This window comes from Loxodonta africana, chromosome 24, assembly GCF_030014295.1.
Source record: "Loxodonta africana isolate mLoxAfr1 chromosome 24, mLoxAfr1.hap2, whole genome shotgun sequence".
In the NCBI taxonomy this organism is placed as follows: Eukaryota; Metazoa; Chordata; class Mammalia; order Proboscidea; family Elephantidae; genus Loxodonta; species Loxodonta africana.
The window spans coordinates 33532706-33552853 of NC_087365.1; the positions used below are offsets into that span (position 1 = coordinate 33532706).

Here is a 20148-nt window from a genome sequence, read left to right on the forward strand (position 1 = left end):
CTGTAAATTGACCTCTGAGCACTGCTTTTGCTGTGTCTCAAAGGTTCTGGTAGGATGTGTTTTCATTTTCATTTGATTCCATGAATTTCTTTATTCTGTCCTTAATTTCTTCTATAACCCATTAATTTTTGAGTAAGGTGTTGTGCAGTTTCCATGTATTTGATTTTCTTTCCTTGCTTTTTCTGTTATTGATTTCTATTTCTATGGCTTTATGGTCTGAAAAGATACTTTGTAATATTTTGATGTTTTGGATTCTGCTAAGTCTTGCTTTATGGCCTGATACATAATCTATTCCAGAGAATGTTCCATGTGCGTTGGAAAAGAAAGTATACTTGGCTGCTGTTGGTTGGAGTGTTCTGTATATGTCTATAAGGTCAAGTTGGTTGATTGTGGCATTTAGATCTTCCGTGTCTTTATGGAGCTTCTTTCTTGATGTTCTGTCCTTCTCCGAAATTGGTGTGTTGAAGTCTCCTACTTTTATTGTGGAGCTATCTTTCTCTCTTTTCAACGCTGTGAGAGTTTAGGTATTTCGGAACCCTGTAGTTGGGTGCTTAAGTATTTATTATGGTTATATCCTCCTGGTGTACTGACCCTTTAATCATTATATAGTGTCCTTCCTTATCCTTTGTGATTGATTTTACTTTAAAGTCTATTTTGCCAGAAATTAATATTGCCACTCCTACTCTTTTTTGATTGTTTGCTTGATATATTTTTTCCATCCTTTGAGTTTTAGTTTGTTTGTGTCTTTAAGTCTAAGGTGTGTCTTTTGTAGGCAGCATATAGGTGGGTCATGTTTTCAACCACTCTACCACTCTCTGTCTCTTTATTGGTGCATTTAATCCATTTACATTCAGCATAATTATTGATAAGTATGAGTTTAATTTTCTGTGCTGAGTCGTTTTTCTTTATATGTTTTCTTTTCCTCTTTTTCATTGTTGTGGATTTTGTATTTGCTGAGTCTTTATGTATTTCTTGCTGTTTATTTTGATGTGTAGGGTTGTTAGTTTCCTTTGTGGTTACCTTAATATTTACCCCTATTTTTCTAGTTTAAACTAATATTTTATTTCTTTATATCGCCTTGACTTCCATATGAAAGATCTATGACTACATTTTGTAGTCCCTTTTTTTTTTTTAATGTTGTCATCTTTTATATAATGACATCTCTGTTTTCCTGTTTTGAGTGTTTCAGCTTTGATTTATTTTTTTGATTTCCCTATCTGGGTTGATTATCTGGTTACTCTGTCCTGTGTTCTAGTTTTAGGTTGGTATCTGATATTATTGATTTTCTAACAGGAGGACTCCCTTTAGTATTTCTTGTAATTTTAGTTTGGTTTTTGCAAATTCCCTAAACTTCTGTTTGTCTGCAAATGTCCTAATTTCACCATCATATTTGAGAGACAGTTTTGCTGGATATATAGGTCTTGGCTGGCAAATTTTTTCCTTCGAGGCTTTATATATGTCATCCCATTGCCTTCTTGCATGCCTGTTTTTTGCTGAGTAGTCCAAGCTTAGTCTTATTGGCACTCTTTTGTAGGTGACTTTTTATTTATCCCTAGTTACTCTTAAAGTTCTGTCCTTATCTTTGATTTTGGCAAGTTCGATTATAATATGTCCTGGTGACTTTCTTTTGGGATCTACCTTATGCAGGGTTCAATGAGCATCTTGGATGATATCTTCACATTTTTTATGATATCAGGGAAGATTTCTGCCAACAAATCTTCAACAATTCTCTCTGTATTTTCTGTTATCCCCCCTATTCTGGTACTCCAGTCACTCATAAGTTATTCCTCTTGATAGAGTCCCACAGGGTTTCTTCTTTTTTTTTTTAATTCTTTTATCTGATTTTTCCTCAAATATGTTTGTGCCAAGTGCTTTATCTTCAGTCTCACTAATTCTGACTTCCATTGCCTCAGTTCTGCTTTTATGACTTTCTATTGAATTGTCTAATTCTGAAACTTTGTTGTTAAACTTCTGGATTTCTGTTGGCTGTCTCTCTATGGATTATTGCAGCCTATTAAATTTGTCATTATGCTCTTCTGTAACCTGCTTAAGTTTCTCTAATGTTTTGTCCATGCATTTCTTGGCTTGTCCTGCATTTTGCTTGATCTCTTTCCTGACCTCTTGAAGAGCTCTGTATATTAATCTTTTGTATTCTACCTCTGATACTTCCAGGAAGTTCTCTTCATTCAGAAGAATTCTTGATTCTTTGTTTTGGGAGCTTGCTGAAGCCATCATGGTCTGCCTTTTTGTGCGATTTGATATTGGCTGGTGTCTCAGCCATCCATAAGTTATTGTGTTTATTTTTTTATGTTTGCTTACTGTGTCCTAGCTTCTTGGTTTGTTTTGTTTTGATATGCCCAAATAGGCTACTTGAGCCAGTTAGTTTGATCATTATATGAATCTGTGAAGCGTCTCATAACATGGATGAATCTGGAGGATGTTATCCTGAGTGAATTAAGTCAATCACAAAAGGACAAATATTGAATGAGACCATTACTGTAAAAACTCATGAAAATGTCTACACACAAAAAGAAACAATCTTTGATGATTACGAGGGAGAGGAGGGGTGAGGATGGAAAAAACACTAAATAGACAATAGGTAAGTGGTAAATTTGGTGAAGGGTGAGACAGTACACAATACTGGGGAAGCCAGCACAACTTGTACACCGCACAGTCATGGAAGCTCCATAGACACATCCAAACTCCCTTAGGGGCCAAATTGCTGGGCTGAGGGCTATGGGGACCATGGTCTCGGGGAATGTCTATCTTAACGGGCGTAACATAGTTTATAAAGAAAATGTTCTACATTCTACTTTGGTGAGTAGCATCTGGGGTCTTAAAAGCCTGTGAGCAGCCATCTAGGATGCTCCACTGGTCTCACCCCTTCAGGAGAAAGGAAGAATGAAGAAAACTAAAGCTACAAGGGAAAGATTAGTCCAAAGGACTAATGGACCACATCTACCACAGCCTCCACCACTGAGTCCAGTACAACTAGATGGCGTCTGGCTACCACCACTGACTGCTCTGACAAGGATCACAATAGAGGGTCCTGGACAGAGCTAGAGAAAAATGTAGAACAAAATTCTAACTCAAAAAGAAAGACCAGATTTACTGGCCTGACAGAGACTGGAAAACCCTGAGAGTATGGCCCCCGGACACCCTTTCAGCTCAGTAATGAAGTCAATCCTGAGGTTCACCCTTCAGCCCAAGATTGGACAGGCCCATAAAACAAAATGAGACTAAAGGAGCACACCTGACCAGGGGCAAGGACTAGAAGGCAGGAGGGGACAGAAAACCTGGTAATAGGGAACCCAAAGTTGAGAAGGGAGAGTGTTGACATGTCGTGGGGTTGTTATCCAATGTCATAAAGCAATACGTGTACTAACTGTTCAGTGAAAAGCTAGTTTGTTCTATAAACCTTCATCTAAAGTGCAATTAAAAAAAAATAACTACCATGAATAAAAAGAATCAGTTGTATACATTTGGCTTTTACAGATGGCTTAGAACCTAGAAAAAGGAAAAACAGTAGAGAAAATAAGTGAACTCTAGTGCTATGAGTTGGAATCAGCTCAGTGGCACTGGGGGAGTGCTGGTTCATGAGAGAAAGGTGTGGCAGAATGCTTCTGTAAAGATTACATTCTTGGAAACCCTATGGCAGTTGTACTGTGTTCTATAGGGTAGCTATGAGTCAGAATCAACTGAACACTGGTGGGTTTTTTTTGGTTTGTTTGTTTTGTTTTGTTTTTAATACTAGTTATTTGAGAAGATCGATAAAGTTGATAAACACATAGCCTGACCAATCAGGAAAATAAAGGAAAGACATAAATTACCAATGTCAGGAATGAGAGAAAGACACCACTAGAGATTCTTTAGCTACCAAGAGGATAATAACAGAGTATTATGAATAACTGTATGCCAATAAATTTGGCAACTGAGATGAAACAGACAAATTTCTTCGATGACAAAAACCACCAAATTTCACTCAAGAAAAAAATATATAACATGAATATTCTTTTATCTATTAAAGAAACTGTGGTTAAAAATCTTTCCACAAAGAAAATACCAGGCTCAAACGGCTACACGGATGACTTCTACCAAACATGCAAGGAATAAATAATACCAATTCTCCACAAACTCTTCCAGGAAATTGAAAAGAAGGGACTACATTCCAGTTCATTTTATGAGGCCAAAACTTATACCAAATTACACTCAGACCAAAACCAAAGACATTACAAGAAACAGAAACTAAAGATCTACATCCCTCACAAATATAGATGCAAAATTTTTCACAAAATTTTGGCCAATCAAATCCAACAGTTTATTAAAAGGGTAATATGTTATGATCAAATGGGATTTATCCAAGGAATGCAAGGTTATTTTAACATTCAAAATCTGTCCCTGTAATTTATCATATTGACAAAAAAGAAAGCTATATGATCAGTTCAACTGATGCATAAAAATCATTTGAAAAAATCTAACATTCATTTCTAATACAAATTCTCAGAAAACTTAAGAATAGAAAAGAGCTTCCTCAACCTGATAAAGGACATTTACAAAAACCCTACAGCAAACATCATACTTAGTGATAAAAGACTCAATGTTTTCCCCCTACTGTAATTAACAAGGCAAGAATGTCTGCTCTCACACCTTTTATTCAGCATTGTTGTGGAGATTCTAGCCAATGCAGTAAGGCAAGAAAAAGAAATAAATGGTACCCAGTTTGGATATGAAACTAAAGTAAAGCTGTCTTTACTTGCAAAAGATGTGATTGTTCTTATAGAAAATCCAGTGAAATACTTGTGACTTTAGCATCAGAAAATATGAAATACTTAAAGCTAAATCTGTGCAAGACTTATCCACTGGAATATAACATTGCTGACAGAAATTAAAGAAGACTTTACAAGTGTACAGATATACCATGTTCATGGATCAGAAGACTCAATATTGTTAATACGTCACTTCTCTTCCAAATCAATCTATAGATTCAACACAACCCCAATCAAAATCTCAGAAGATTACTGGAGAAATTGACAAGCTTATTCTAAGATTCATATGGAAATACAACATCCTTAGACTAGACAAATTTACTTTGAAGAAGAACAAAGTTTAAGGGCTTATTCACCCTTACTTCAAGACATATTATAAAGTTTTAGTAATCAAGGTGGTATGGTATTGGTGTAAAGATAGACTAATAGATCAATAGTTCAATGTAGAAAGTATAGAAATAGACTCACACATATGATCAATTGATTTCCAGCAATGGTACAAAGGATAGTCTTTTAAGCAAATAGTTTTGGAACAATTGGATAGCCTTATTAAATAAAATGACCTTTGATCCATAACCTTACACCATATACAAAAATTAATTCAAAATGGATGGTAGAGGAGGCGGGGCCAAGATGGCAGACTAGGTGGACGCTACCGCGGATCCCTCTTGCAACAAAGACTCGGAAAAACAAGTGAATCGATCACATACATAACAATCTACGAACCCTGAACAACAAACACAGATTTAGAGACGGAGAACGAACAGATACGGTGAGGCAGCGATTGTTTTCAGAGCCAGGAGCCAGCGTACCAGTCAGTGGATTTTCTGGAAAAACTAGTTTCCCAGTGATGGCTCTGAGACAGTAGTCCATATCAAACCACATAAAGAAGCAGACCATGACAGCTTCTCCAACCCCCCAAACAAAAGAATCAAAATCTTTCCCAAATGAAGATACAATCCTGGAATTATCAGATACAGAATATAAAAAACTAATTTACAGAATGCTTCAAGACATCACAAACGAAATAAGGCAAACTGCAGAAAAAGCCAAGGAACACACTGATAAAACTGTTGAAGAACTCAAAAAGATTATTCAAGAACATAGTGGAAAAATTAATAAGTTGCAAGAATCCATAGAGAGACAGCATGTAGAAATCCAAAAGATTAACAATAAAATTACAGAATTAGACAACGCAATAGGAAGTCAGAGGAGCAGACTCGAGCAATTAGAATGTAGACTGGGGCATCTGGGGGACCAGGGAATCAACACCAGCATAGCTGAAAAAAAATCAGATAAAAGAATTTAAAAAAATGAAGAAACCCTAAGAATCATGTGGGACTCTATCAAGAAGGATAACTTGCAGGTGATTGGAGTCCCAGAACAGGGAGGGGGGACAGAAAACACAGAGAAAATAGTTGAAGAACTCCTGACACAAAACTTCCCTGACATCATGAAAGACGAAAGGATAGCTATCCAAGATGCTCATCGAACCCCATTTAAGATTGATCCAAAAAGAAAAACACCAAGACATATTATCATCAAACTCGCCAAAACCAAAGATAATCAGAAAATTTTAAAAGCAGCCAGGGAGAAAAGAAAGGTTTCCTTCAAGGGAGAATCAATAAGAATAAGTTCAGACTACTCCGCAGAAACCATGCAGGCAAGAAGGGAATGGGACGACATATACAGAGCACTGAAGGAGAAAAACTGCCAGCCAAGGATCATATATCCAGCAAAACTCTTTCTGAAATATGAAGGCGAAATTAAGATATTTACAGATAAACACAAGTTTAGAGAATTTGCAAAAACCAAACCAAAGCTACAAAAAATACTAAAGGATATTGTTTGGTCAGAAAACCAATAATATCAGATACCAGCACAATACAAGGTCACAAAACAGAATGTCCTGATATCAACTCAAATAGGGAAATCACAAAAACAAACAAATTAAGATTAATTAAAAAAAAAATACACATAACAGGGAATCATGGAAGTCAATAGGTAAAAGATCACAATAATCAAAAAGAGGGACTAAATACAGGAGGCATTGAACTGCCAGATGGAGAGTGATACAAGGCGATATAGAACGATACAAGTTAGGTTTTTACTTAGAAAAATAGGGGTAAATAAAAAGGTAACCACGAAAAGGTATAACAACTCCATAACTCAAGATAAAAGCCAAGAAAAACGTAACGACTCAACTAACATAAAGTCAAACACTATGAAAATGAGGATCTCACAATTTACTAAGAAAAACGTCTCAGCACAAAAAAGTATGTGGAAAAATGAAATTGCCAACAACACACATGAAAAGGCATCAAAATGACAACACTAAAAACTTATTTATCTATAATTACGATGAATGTAAATGGACTAAATGCACCAATAAAGAGACAGAGAGTCACGGACTGGATAAAGAAACACGATCCATCTATATGCTGCCTACAAGAGACACACCTTAGACTTAGAGACACAAACAAACTAAAACTCAAAGGATGGAAAAAAATATATCAAGCAAACAATAAGCAAAGAAGAAGAGGAGTAGCAATATTAATTTCTGACAAAATAGACTTTAGACTTAAATCCACCACAAAGGATAAAGAAGGACACTATATAATGATAAAAGGGACAATTGGTCAGGAAGACATAACCATATTAAATATTTATGCACCCAATGACAGGGCTGCAAGATACATAAATCAAATTTTAACAGAATTGAAAAGTGAGATAGACACCTCCACAATTGTAGTAGGAGACTTCAACACACCACTTTCGGAGAAGGACAGGACATCCAGTAAGAAGCTCAACAGAGACACGGAAGACCGACTTACAACAATCAACCAACTTGACCTCATTGACTTATACAGAACTCTCCACCCAATTGCTGCAAAGTATACTTTTTTTTCTAGCGCACATGGAACATTCTCTAGAATAGACCACATATTAAGTCATAAAACAAACCTTTGCAGAGTCCAAAACGTCGAAATATTACAAAGCATCTTCTCAGACCACAAGGCAATAAAACTAGAAATCAATAACAGAAAAACTAGGGAAAAGAAATCAAATACTTGGAAAATGAACAATACCCTCCTGAAAAAAGACTGGGTTATAGAAGACATCAAGTAGGGAATAAGGACATTCATAGAATGCAACAAGAATGAAAATACTTCCTATCAAAACCTCTGGGGCACAGCAAAAGCAGTGCTCAGAGGCCAATTTATATCGATAAATGCACACATACAAAAAGAAGAAAGAGCCAAAAGCAGAGAACTGTCCCTACAACTTGAACAAATAGAAAGTGAGCAACAAAAGAACCCATCAGGCACCAGAAGAAAACAAATAATAAAAATTAGAGCTGAACTAAATGAATTAGAGAACAGAAAAACAATTGAAAGAATTAACAAAGCCAAAAGCTGGTTCTTTGAAAAAATTAACAAAATTGATAAACCATTGGCTAGACTGACTAAATACACTGACTAAAGAAATACAGGAAAGGAAACAAATAACCCGAATAAGAAATGAGAAGGACCACATCACAACAGAACCAAATGAAATTAAAAGAATCATTTCAGATTACTACGAAAAATTGTACTCTAACAAATTGGAAAACCTAGAAGAAATGGATGAATTCTTGGAAAAACGCCACCTACCTAAACTAACACATTCAGAAGTAGAACAACTAAATAGACCCATAACAAAAAAAGAGATTGAAACGGTAATCAAAAAACTCCCCAAAAAAAAGCCCTGGCCCGGACGGCTTCACTGCAGAGTTCTACCAAACTTTCAGAGAAGAGTTAACACCACTACTACTGAAGGTATTTCAAAGCATAGAAAATGACGGAATACTACCCAACTCATTCTATGAAGCCACCATCTCCCTGATACCAAAACCAGGTAAAGACATTACAAAAAAAGAAAATTATAGACCTATATCCCTCATGAACATAGATGCAAAAACCCTCAACAAAATTCTAGCCAATAGAATCCAACAACACATCAAAAAAATAATTCACCCTGATCAAGTGGGATTTATACCAGGTATGCAAGGCTGGTTTAATATCAGAAAAACCATTAATGTAATCCATCACATAAATAAAACAAAAGATAAAAACCACATGATCTTATCAATTGATGCAGAAAAGACATTTGACAAAGTCCAACACCCATTTATGATAAAAACTCTTACCAAAATAGGAATTGAAGGAAAATTCCTCAACATAATAGAGGGCATCTATGCAAAGCCAACAGCCAATATCACTCTAAATGGAGAGAACCTGAAAGCATTTCCCTTGAGAACAGGAACCATACAAGGATGCCCTTTATCACCGCTCTTATTCAACATCGTACTTGAAGTCCTAGCCAGGGCAATTAGGCTAGACAAAGAAATAAAGGGTATCCGGATTGGCAAGGAAGAAGTAAAGTTATCACTATTTACAGGTGACACGATCTTATACACAGAAAACCCTAAGGAATCCTCCAGAAAACTACTGAAACTAATAGAAGAGTTTGGCAGAGTCTCAGGTTATAAAATAAACATACAAAAATCACTTGGATTCCTCTACATCAACAAAAAGAACACCGAAGAGGAAATAACCAAATCAATACTATTCACAGTAGCCCCCAAGAAGATAAAATACTTGGGAATAAATCTTACCAAGGATGTAAAAGACCTATACAAAGAAAACTACAAAGCTCTACAACAAGAAATTCAAAAGGACATACTTAAGTGGAAAAACATACCTTGCTCATGGATAGGAAGACTTAACATAGTAAAAATGTCTATTCTACCAAAAGCCATCTATACATATAACGCACTTCCGATCCAAATTCCAATGTCATATTTTAAGGGGATAGAGAAACAAATCACCAATTTCATATGGAAGGGAAAGAAACCCCGGATAAGCAAAGCATTACTGAAAAAGAAGAAGAAAGTGGGAGGCCTCACTCTACCTGATTTGAGAACCTATTATACAGCCACAGTAGTCAAAACAGCCTGGTACTGGTACAACAACAGGCACATAGACCAATGGAACAGAATTGAGAACCCAGATATAAATCCATCCATGTATGAGCAGCTGATATTTGACAAAGGCCCAGTGTCAGTTAATTGGGGAAAAGATAGTCTTTTTAACAAATGGTGCTGGCATAACTGGATATCCATTTGCAAAAGAATGAAACAGGACCCATACCTCACACCATGCACAAAAACTAACTCCAAGTGGATCAAAGACCTAAACATAAAGACTAATACGATAAAGATCATGGAAGAGAAAATAGGGACAACCCTAGGAGCCCTAATACAAGGCATAAACAGAATACAAAACATTACCAAAAATGATGAAGAGAAACCCGATAACTGGGAGCTCCTAAAAATCAAACACCTATGCTCATCTAAAGACTTCACCAAAAGAGTAAAAAGACCACCTACAGACTGGGAAAGAATTTTCAGCTATGACATCTCAGACCAGCGCCTGATCTCCAAAATCTACATGATTCTGTCAAAAATCAACCACAAAAAGACAAACAACCCAGTCAAGAAGTGGGCAAAGGATATGAACACACATTTCACTAAAGAAGATATTCAGGCAGCTAACAGATACATGAGAAAATGCTCTCGATCATTAGCCATTAGAGAAATGCAAATTAAAACTACGATGAGATTCCATCTCACACCAACAAGGCTGGCATTAATCCAAAAAACACAAAATAATAAATGTTGGAGAGGCTGCGGAGAGATTGGAACTCTTATACACTGCTGGTGGGAATGTAAAATGGTACAACCACTTTGGAAATCTATCTGGCGTTATCTTAAACAGTTAGAAATAGAACTACCATACAACCCAGAAATCCCACTCCTCGGAATATACCCTAGAGATACAACAGCCTTCATACAAACAGATATATGCACACCCATGTTTATTGCAGCTCTGTTTACAATAGCAAAAAGCTGGAAGCAACCAAGGTGTCCATCAATGGATGAATGGGTAAATAAATTGTGGTATATTCACACAATGGAATACTACGCATCGATAAAGAACAGTGACGAATCTCTGAAACATTTCATAACATGGAGGAACCTGGAAGGCATTATGCTGAGCGAAATGAGTCAGAGGCAAAAGGACAAATATTGTGTAAGACCACTATTATAAGATCTTGAGAAATAGTAAAAACTGAGAAGAACACATACTTTTGTGGTTACAAAGGGGGGAGGGAGGGAGGGAGGGAGAGGGTTTTTTACTGATCAATTAGTAGATAAGAACTGCTTTAGGTGAAGGGAAAGACAACACTCAATACATGGAAGGTCAGCTCAATTGGACTGGACCAAAAGCAAAGAAGTTTCCGGGATAAACTGAATGCTTCAAAGGTCAGCGGAGCAGGGGCGGGGGTCTGGGGAACATGGTTTGAGGGGACTTCTAAGTCAATGGGCAAAATAATTCTATTATGAAAACATTCTGCATCCCACTTTGAAATGTGGCGTCTGGGGTCTTAAATGCTAACAAGCGGCCATCTAAGATGCATCAATTGGTCTCAACCCACCTGGAACAAAGGAAAATGAAGAACACCAAGGTCACACGACAACTAGGAGCCCAAGAGACAGAAAGGGCCACATGAACCAGAGACCTACATCATCCTGAGACCAGAAGAACTAGTTGGTGCCCGGCCACAATCTATGACTGCCCTGACAGGGAGCACAACGGAGAACTCCTGAGGGAACAGGAGATCAGTGGGATGCAGACCCCATATTCTCATAAAAAGACCATACTTAATGGTCTGACTGAGACTGGAGGAATCCCGGCGGCCATGCTTCCCAGACCTTCTATCAGCACAGGACAGGAACCATCCCCGGAGGCAACTCATCAGACATGAAAGGGACTGGTCAGCGGGTGGGAGAGAGATGCTGATGAAGAGTGAGCTAAGTATATCAGGTGGACACTTGAGAGTGTGTTGGCAGCTCTTGTCCGGAGGGGGGATGGGAGGATAGAGAGAGAGGGAAGCCGGCAAAATTGTCACGAAAGGAGAGACTGAAAGGGCTGACTCAATAGGGGAAGAGCAGGTGCGAGTACGGAGTAAGATGTATGTAAACTTATATGTGACAGACTGATTGGATTTGTAAACGTTCACTTGAAGCTTAATAAAAGTTAATAAAAAAAAATGGATGGTAGACATAAATGCAAAATATAAAATTATAACACTTTTAAAAGAAAACAGAAAATTTTTGTGACCTCGGGTTAGGCAAAGATTTCTTAAATATAACATGAAAAACATTATCCATAAGAGAAAAGATTAATAAATTAAACATCACCAAAATTAAGAACTTCTACTCTAAAAAGACAATGTTAAGAGAATGAAAAGCCAAGCCTCTGACTGGGAGAAAATATTTACAAATCACTTTTCTGATAAAAGAGTTGTACCCAGAATATAATAAGAAATACAAGAAAATAAACAATGCAGTTTAAAAAACAAAGATATACAGGCTGAAATAAACTCATACTAATGTAAATAAGCTCATTAGGTAAATATAAATTAAAACCACAATGAGATACTACTACACACCTATTGGAATGTTGAAAATTTTAAAGACTGGCTATACCAAGTATTGATGAGGACATGGAACAAATGGAACTCTCATATGTGTCAGATCTGAGATTTGATTTTACCCTACTTACAATCTAATAAGTTAGCTTGTTATTGTTTCATGGATGCTGACAGAAGGCTTGAGACTCTTGGGTCAGAGACAAATTATTACTCATTGCATGGTAAGCAGCATGAACATTAGTCTTTTTGCATCAGTCCCCCTTGCTCCCCAAGTCCAACAGGGACAACACAGATGGATGTCTGCATATGTGGTGGGACATGTTACGTGAGAGGAACGCTGAGCTCCGGGAACCCACAGCTTTATAGCAAGCAGTAAGTAAGCTTGTGTTTTGTCCTAGGAAGAGCTATTATGTCAAGTTATACCTCAAGGTTGGTTGTTGCAAAGACAATCCTGAGAAATGCCTTGGGTGAAGAACAGTCAGAGCCTTGCATTCTTGGCATATTTGCTAAGATGAAGAGGAGTGTAAGATACCCATGGAGGAATGTCTCCCAATAACATCTACCCTTTGGTTCTCTGTTGTCTTGGCTTCTGGTAAATTTTCACATGCTTATGCCATTCTGTTGCCACTCTGATTAATCTGGCTGATAGAGGCTGGAATCAAATTCATTATTACTCCCCTTCCCATACCCACCCATTCACCACTTGGGCTAGAGCATTCACTACCAGATCCCAAGGAGCCTCCTCATAACCTCCAATTCTGGCCATAAGGCCCATATCCTTCCTCTTCCAGAAAGTCCTGTCTCTGTCAGCATCCCATTCTCAAATTTCTTGGGTCTGGGATTTGATTTTTACCCTATTCACAAAATAATAATCTAGCGTGTTACTGTTGTTCTATGAGACCTTGGGTGGTACAAAAGGTTAACATGCTTGGCTGCTAACCAAAAAGTTGGAGGTTCAAGTTCCACCGAGAGGCTCTTCAGAGGAAAGGCCCAGCAATCTACTTCCAAAAAATCAGCCATTAAAAATGTTACGGAGAACAGTTCTATTCTGATACACGTGGTGTCACCATGAGTCAGAATTGACTCAACAGCAACTGGTGTGTGGTGACAATAAGGTAGAGAGAAAAGGAAATTAAGAGGCCCAGTTGAAGTCTTGACTCTTCCACAAGAAAATATGTGACAATGGGCATATTCATTCATTTCTCTGAAACTCAGTTTTCTATTCTATAAACTAACGGGGTTGGACTAAACCAGCCCCCAAAATTGCTCTCAGTTCTTATAGTCTACAATTCCCAGATCATGTATTCATTTCTCTTTTATTGGTCATTAATTGAGCATCTTTGGGGCCCTGCACTAGGACTTGGAGTTTCAGTGGTGAAAGGCATTTAAATTCCTCCCCTCATGGAGCTTACGTTCTAGAACAGTAATACAGCCACTGAACAAATCACACAAATGATTATAATTATATTGACTCTAAGAAAAAAAAGTACAGGTTGCTGTGAGAGTGTATACCAGAAAGCCCTAACCAGTCTTGGGGCAAAAAAAAAAAAAAAAGCAGCTAACAACCAGGCAAAAACTACTTAAGGCTAATTCTGTCCTAACTTGGAACTATAGGAATTCGAAGTAATAAATAATAGCATTGGACCACAGTGCTCTCTGGCATCTCTGAGAAGTTCACAAGTTCAGAATATCCACAAATGCCAGTGGCAGTATTTGTTATTACTATTCATTAAGCAACACTGAATATTTCAACAATTTATGAGCTAGTTCTGTAAACACAAGAAAATGGTTGTGGTAGAACACTGTCAGATGGTCTATGCCTCAGATAATTGGCCCCTCATTCCAGTTGTCCCTGCGACGACGTGAACCCTTTCCCTAAAGATTTTCTTTCATGATTGGAAATGGGATCTTTCTCTTGCTCTCAGATTCAGCCTAAACTCTCTACAACCCCAGATTCTGAAGGCCCCAAGGCAAGTCCCCCAAGCCTTCTCCCATCGTTTCCGATATATAATCAGACCGAGATCTCTGCGGTGCATCTGGAGTTCATATAACAACTAAAGGTGAGGAGTGTTGGGGGGAAGGATATAGATTAAGAGATGGGAAGCTGGGTTAAGATTGGGATCCTCTGAGAGGAAAAGAAGAACGACTGCTGAGTTTTAACACAAATTTAACACTGAGAGACCTGTGTCTCAGCCCTGACTCAGGCCTTAACTTGCAGTCTGATCCAGGCTCACATCAAACCACATTAGACGATTGCTTTGTGGAGAAAGCCAACCTTATCTAAAAATTCCTTCAATTCGTTTCCTGTCCCAATGTCAGAAATGGTCTCCCTCAAGACCTATGTCCTTGGACTAAGACTGTGTATCATCAAAGAGGCAGTTAAAATGTAGATGTCTCATCTACAACTCATTCTTAATGCTTCATGCTATAAAACCAATCATATTGCTCAGCAAAAAGGAAGGAAAAAAGAAAGAGGAAGGATTTATATAGTGCTGGGGATTCCTCTGTTGTTCTACTCAATAACCTTATTGTGAGTGTGAAATGCTGTTTCCTTAGAATGTCTGAATTCTTGGATGCCTCTCAGAGTATGAACTTCTTCCTGAGTTGTGAGTCTGATGATTAAAGAATTTCCTTTCTTTACATCATGGCCCCTAAATGCAAGCCAACTGCTTGATCTGGTGCTCAACTGAAGTAATAGCAATATGTTCCAAAACTGGAGAAAAAACTGTATGAAACTTATTGAGAGAAAGTAGTTATCCAACGTGGCATCTTTTTAAGGGATTTAAAGGGCTATTTTGACTATATACACTTTTCACTGTATATACTGCCTTTAGAATATAACCTCAGGTTAAGATTTGCTGTCACCCATTAGTCTTGTTGGTGTGTGTATACACACATATATACATTTTATGGCAAGAGGTGGTATGATAACGAGCATATATTCTCAGTGAAAAAAAGAACAGATTTGTGAATTATGTTTATGTCTAAACTGATATTCTCATTATTAATAATTTAAATAAGATCTTTGGCCTTGAGTATAATTTTTAGTAAATGAATTGAAGTTTTGATATTGTTTTGCATTTCTTTCTCATTTTTCCATTCAACAAATATTTATTGAGCACCTACTAATACCTGGCATAGTGCTAAGTACTTCCCCACATGTTATTTCCTTGAGTAACATTAACCACAGAAGTTTTGGTGAAGGTCTTCTTCCTCCAAAACTATTGAGGATTGATGAAAGGCGTTGACCAGGGTCGGGGCAGAGTAGGGTCTGAAATCTATAAACGCTGAAAGAGAAACAGCAAATGTGTGCCAAGGTAGAAAATGAAAGTTCTGAATGAGAATTTATTGGCTCCGTAACACGTGTGACAAAATGGTGCTTGGTTGTTCCAGGAGGGTGTAACCATTCTTGGGAGGCATTCCTATTAGAATTAAGTGCCATAAGAGCTCCTGGTGTCAGGAGAAACAGCCTCTTCCATGGCTACTATTTTTAAATAAATGCCAAGGTGCTGGAGGTCAAGAGGATACTCTCTGGATGAAGGGGAGTGAATGGATTTTCTCACTACATTGCAGGGAGTCTTAAACTTTGCAGTGAATTGGAGTTACTTGAGATGCTTGCTTCAGCTGAAAATTACAAGCCCCACCCTCTGAGATGCTGATTTGGTAGATCAGGAATGGGGTCCTGGAAACTGCATTTTCTACAAGCACCTCCCATCCCCCATCATTCTAATGCAGGTATAGAAGGCTCAAACTGAAGAAATACTACTTTATTGGGTATTTAAAATTGTAACTTCTAGTTCCAGCGCACTTGTACTTTATTTTGGTATATCTGGAATTTTACATCATGAACACAGGTTTAGCAAGTTCAAACCCATGCAAGCTGATAAAACTTTGGGAGTAGCAGGTTTCAAAGCATAATGTCATGTGTTTGCCTCATCCTGGCCTATCTGGATTTACTTTAGGTCCTTATTGTATTACGAACATTTTTAATATAGAAAATGTGATATCTCCACCTCTGTATCTTCAGTACTGACGGTAATGACTAAGGAGCCTTGGTGGTGCAGTGGTTAACTGCTAACTGAAAGGTCAGCAGTTCGAACCCACCAGCCACTCTTCGGGAGAAAGATGTGGCAGTCTGCTTCTATAAAGGTTTACAGCCTTGGAAATCCTATGTGGCAGTCCTACCCTGTCCTATAGGGTCACTATGAGTCAGAATCTACTGGACAGCAGTAGGGGGATATCATAATGACTGGCACATAGTAGTATTGAATTACCAAAATGTTTACATGTAACATTTTCTAATTGTTGTTGTTAGGTGCTGTAGAGTCTGTTCAGACTCATAGCAACCCAAGTTCAACAGAATGAAACACTGCCCAGCCCTGCACCATCCTCACAATCATTGTTATGCTTGAGCCCATTGTTGTACCCACTGCACCAGTCCACCTCTTTGAGGGTCTTCCTCTTTTTTGCTGACCCTCTACTTCACCAAGCATGATGTCCTTCTCCAGGGACTGGTCCCTCCTGATAACACGTTCGAAGTACATGAGACTAAGTCTCATCATTGTTGTGTCTGAGGAGTGTTCTGGCTGTACTTCTTCCAAGATAGATTCGTTCATTCTTCTGGCAGTCCATAATATATTCAATATTCGTTGCCAATGCCATAATTCAGAGGTGTCAATTCTTCTTTGGTCTTCTTATGCATCGTCCAGCTTTTGCATGCATATGAGATAATTGAAAATACCATAGCTTGGGTCAGACACACCATAGTCCTCAAAGTGACATCTTTGCTTTTTAATACTTTAAAGAGATCTTTTCCAGCAGATTTGCCTACTGCAATACATTGTTTGATTTCTTGACTGCTGTTTCCATGGGCATTGATTGTGGAGTCAAGTAAAATGAAATCCTTGACAACTTCAATCTTTTCTTCCTTTATCAGGATGTTGCTTATTGGTCCATTTGTGAGGATTTTTGTTTTTTTATGTTAGGATGTAATCCGTACTGAAGGCTGTAGTCTTTGATCTTCGTCATTAAGTGCTTCAAATCCTCTTCACTTTCAGCAAGCAAGGTTGTGTCATCTGCATAATGCAGGTTGTTAATGAGTTTTCCTCCAATCTTGATGCCCCATTCTTCTTTATATAGTCCAGCTTCTCGGATTATTTGCTCAGCATACAGATTGAATAAATATGGTGAAAGGATACAACCCTGATACTTTTCCTGACTTTAAAGCACACAGTATTCCCTGGTTTTGTTCAATCGACTGACTCTTGGTCTGTGTACAGGTTCCTCATGAGCACAATTAAGTGTTCTGGAATTCCCATTCTTCACAATGTTATTCATAATTTGTTATGATCCACACAGTTGAATACCTTTGCATAGTCAATAAAACACAAGTAAACATCTTCCTGGATTCTCTGTGTTCAGCCAAGATCCATCTGACATCAGCAATGATATCCCTCCTTCCACATTCTCTTCTGAATCCAGCTTGAACTTCTGGCAGTTCCCTGTTGATGTACTGCTACAACCACTTTTCAATGATCTTCAGCAAAAGTTTACTCAATGACATTGTTCAATAGTTTCTACATTTTGTTGGATCATCTTTCTTTGGAATGGGCAAAATAGGGTTTTCTTCCTGTCAGTTGGCCTGGAAGCTGTCTTCAAATGTCTTGACATAGATGGGTGAGAACCTCCAGTGCTGCATCTGTTTGTCAAAACATCTGAATTGGTATTCCATAAATTCCTGGAGCCTTGTTTTTCACCAACGCCTTCAGTGCAGCTTGGACTTCTTCCTTCAGTACCATGGGTTCTTAATCATAGGCTACTTCCTGAAATGGTTGAACATGGTCCAATTCTTCTTTGTACAGTGACTGTGTGTATTTCTTCCATCTTCCTTTGATGCTTCTCGTGTCATTCAATATTTCCCCCATAGAATCCTTTAATATTGCAACTCGAGGCTTGAATTTTTTCTTCAGTTCTTTCAGCTTGAAAAATGCCAAGTGTGTTCTTCTCTTTTGGTTTTCTAACTCCACATCTTTGCACATTTCATTATAATACTTTACTCTGTCTTCTCAAGCCACCCTTGGAAACCTTCTGTTCAGCTCTTTTACTTCATCATTTCTTCCATTTGCTTCAAATACTCGATGTTCAAGAGCAAGTTTCAGAGTCTCTTCTGACATCCATTTTGGTCTTTTCTGTCTTTTTAGTGACCGTTTGCTTTCTTTGTGTATGATGTCTTTGATGTCATCCCACAACTCGTCTGGTCTTCGGTCATTAGTATTCAATGGGTCAAATCTACTCTTGAGATGGTCTCTAAGTTCAGGTGGGATATACTCAAGGTCGTATTTTGGCTCTCCTGGACTTGTTTTGATTTTCTTCAGCTTCAGTTTAATTTGCATATGAGCAATTGAGGCTGTGTTCCACAGTCGACCCTTGGCTTTATTCTGACTGATGATATTGAGCTTCTCCATCATCTCTTTCCATAGATGTAGCCATTTTGTTTCCTATGAATTCCATCTGGTGAGGTCCAGGTGTATAGTCACCATTTATGTTGTTGAAAAATGGTATTTGCAATGAATAAGTTGTTGGTCTTGCAAAAGTCTATCATGCAACTCCAGCATCATTTCTATCACCAAGACCATATTTTCCAATTACCAATCCTTCTTCTTTGTTTCCAACTTTCACATTCCGATCACTAGTAATTATCAATGCATCTTGATTGCATGTTTGATCAATTTCAGACTGTAGAAGTTGGTAAAAATCTTTGGTTTCCTCATCTTTGGCATTAGTGGTTGGTTTGTATACTTGAATAATAGTCTATTAACTGGTCTTCCTTGTAGGTATATGAATATTCTCCTATCACTGACAGTGTTGTACTTCAGGATAGAACTTGAAATGTTCTTTTTGACTACGAATGCAATGCCAGTTTTCTTCATTTTGTCATTCCTAGCATTGCAGACCATATGATTGTCTGATTCAAAATAGCCAATACCAGTCCATTTCAGCCCATTAATGCCTAGTATATCGATTTTATGTGGTCCATTTCATTTTTGATGACTTCCAATTTTCTTAGATTCATACTTCTTACATTCCATGTAGTGATTATTGATGGATGTTTGCAGCTGTTTCTTCTCATTTTGAGTCGTGCCACATCAGCAAAAGAAGGTCTTGAAAGCTTGACTCCATCCATGTCATTAAGGTCAAATCTACTTTGAGGAAGCAGCTATTCCCCAGTCTTATTATGAGTGCCTTCCATCCAAGGGGCTCATCTTCTGGCCCTGTATGAGACAATGTTCCACTGCTATTCATAATGTTTTCACTGGCCAGTTTTTTCAGAAGTAGACCACCAGGTCCTTCTTCTCAGTCTGTCTTAGTCTGGAAGTCCTGCTGAAACCTGTCCACCAAGGGTGACCCTGCTGGTATTTGAAATACCAGTAGTATAACTTCTAGCATCACAGCAACATGCAACCTAGCACGGAGTGACAAACTGACAGACACGTGTGCATTTTCTAATTAGGCTGTGGCAATTTCATTTGTTCTATTTTTCCCGAGGTTGGCTTAGGGTTAAAGCTAGCCTCTCCTTTCTTAGCCTCCAGGGCCTTGACTCGTGAGGGAGCAAAAGCTTATGACTCACTGCTATTCCACATAAAGACCATGCTACCAAATTAGTCAAAACACTAAGGAGAACTCTGTCTTTGTGGTGCTCCAATTTGGAGCTGGATGCCATCCAAATGATAAAGTAAGCTAAGAGTGTCTTTGGTATTACTCCATCATCTGTAGTATTACTTCCTCATTTTTACAACCCTTCCTCTGGCTTACATACAAATGCCTGCCCATGCCACTCCTCTAA

At 38.0% G+C, this 20148-nt stretch overlaps 1 protein-coding gene across 1 annotated transcript in view; it reads left to right on the forward strand.

Annotated features, from left to right (window-relative positions):
- The first annotated feature begins 13873 nt into the window (after positions 1 to 13873).
- The window catches only part of ASIP (agouti signaling protein), a 34703-nt gene continuing 28428 nt past the window's right edge, over positions 13874 to 20148 (forward strand). The window contains exon 1 of the mRNA XM_003411665.3: positions 13874 to 14365. The gene's annotated coding sequence lies outside the window, so the exon portion shown is untranslated. The remainder of the gene's footprint in view (positions 14366 to 20148) is intronic.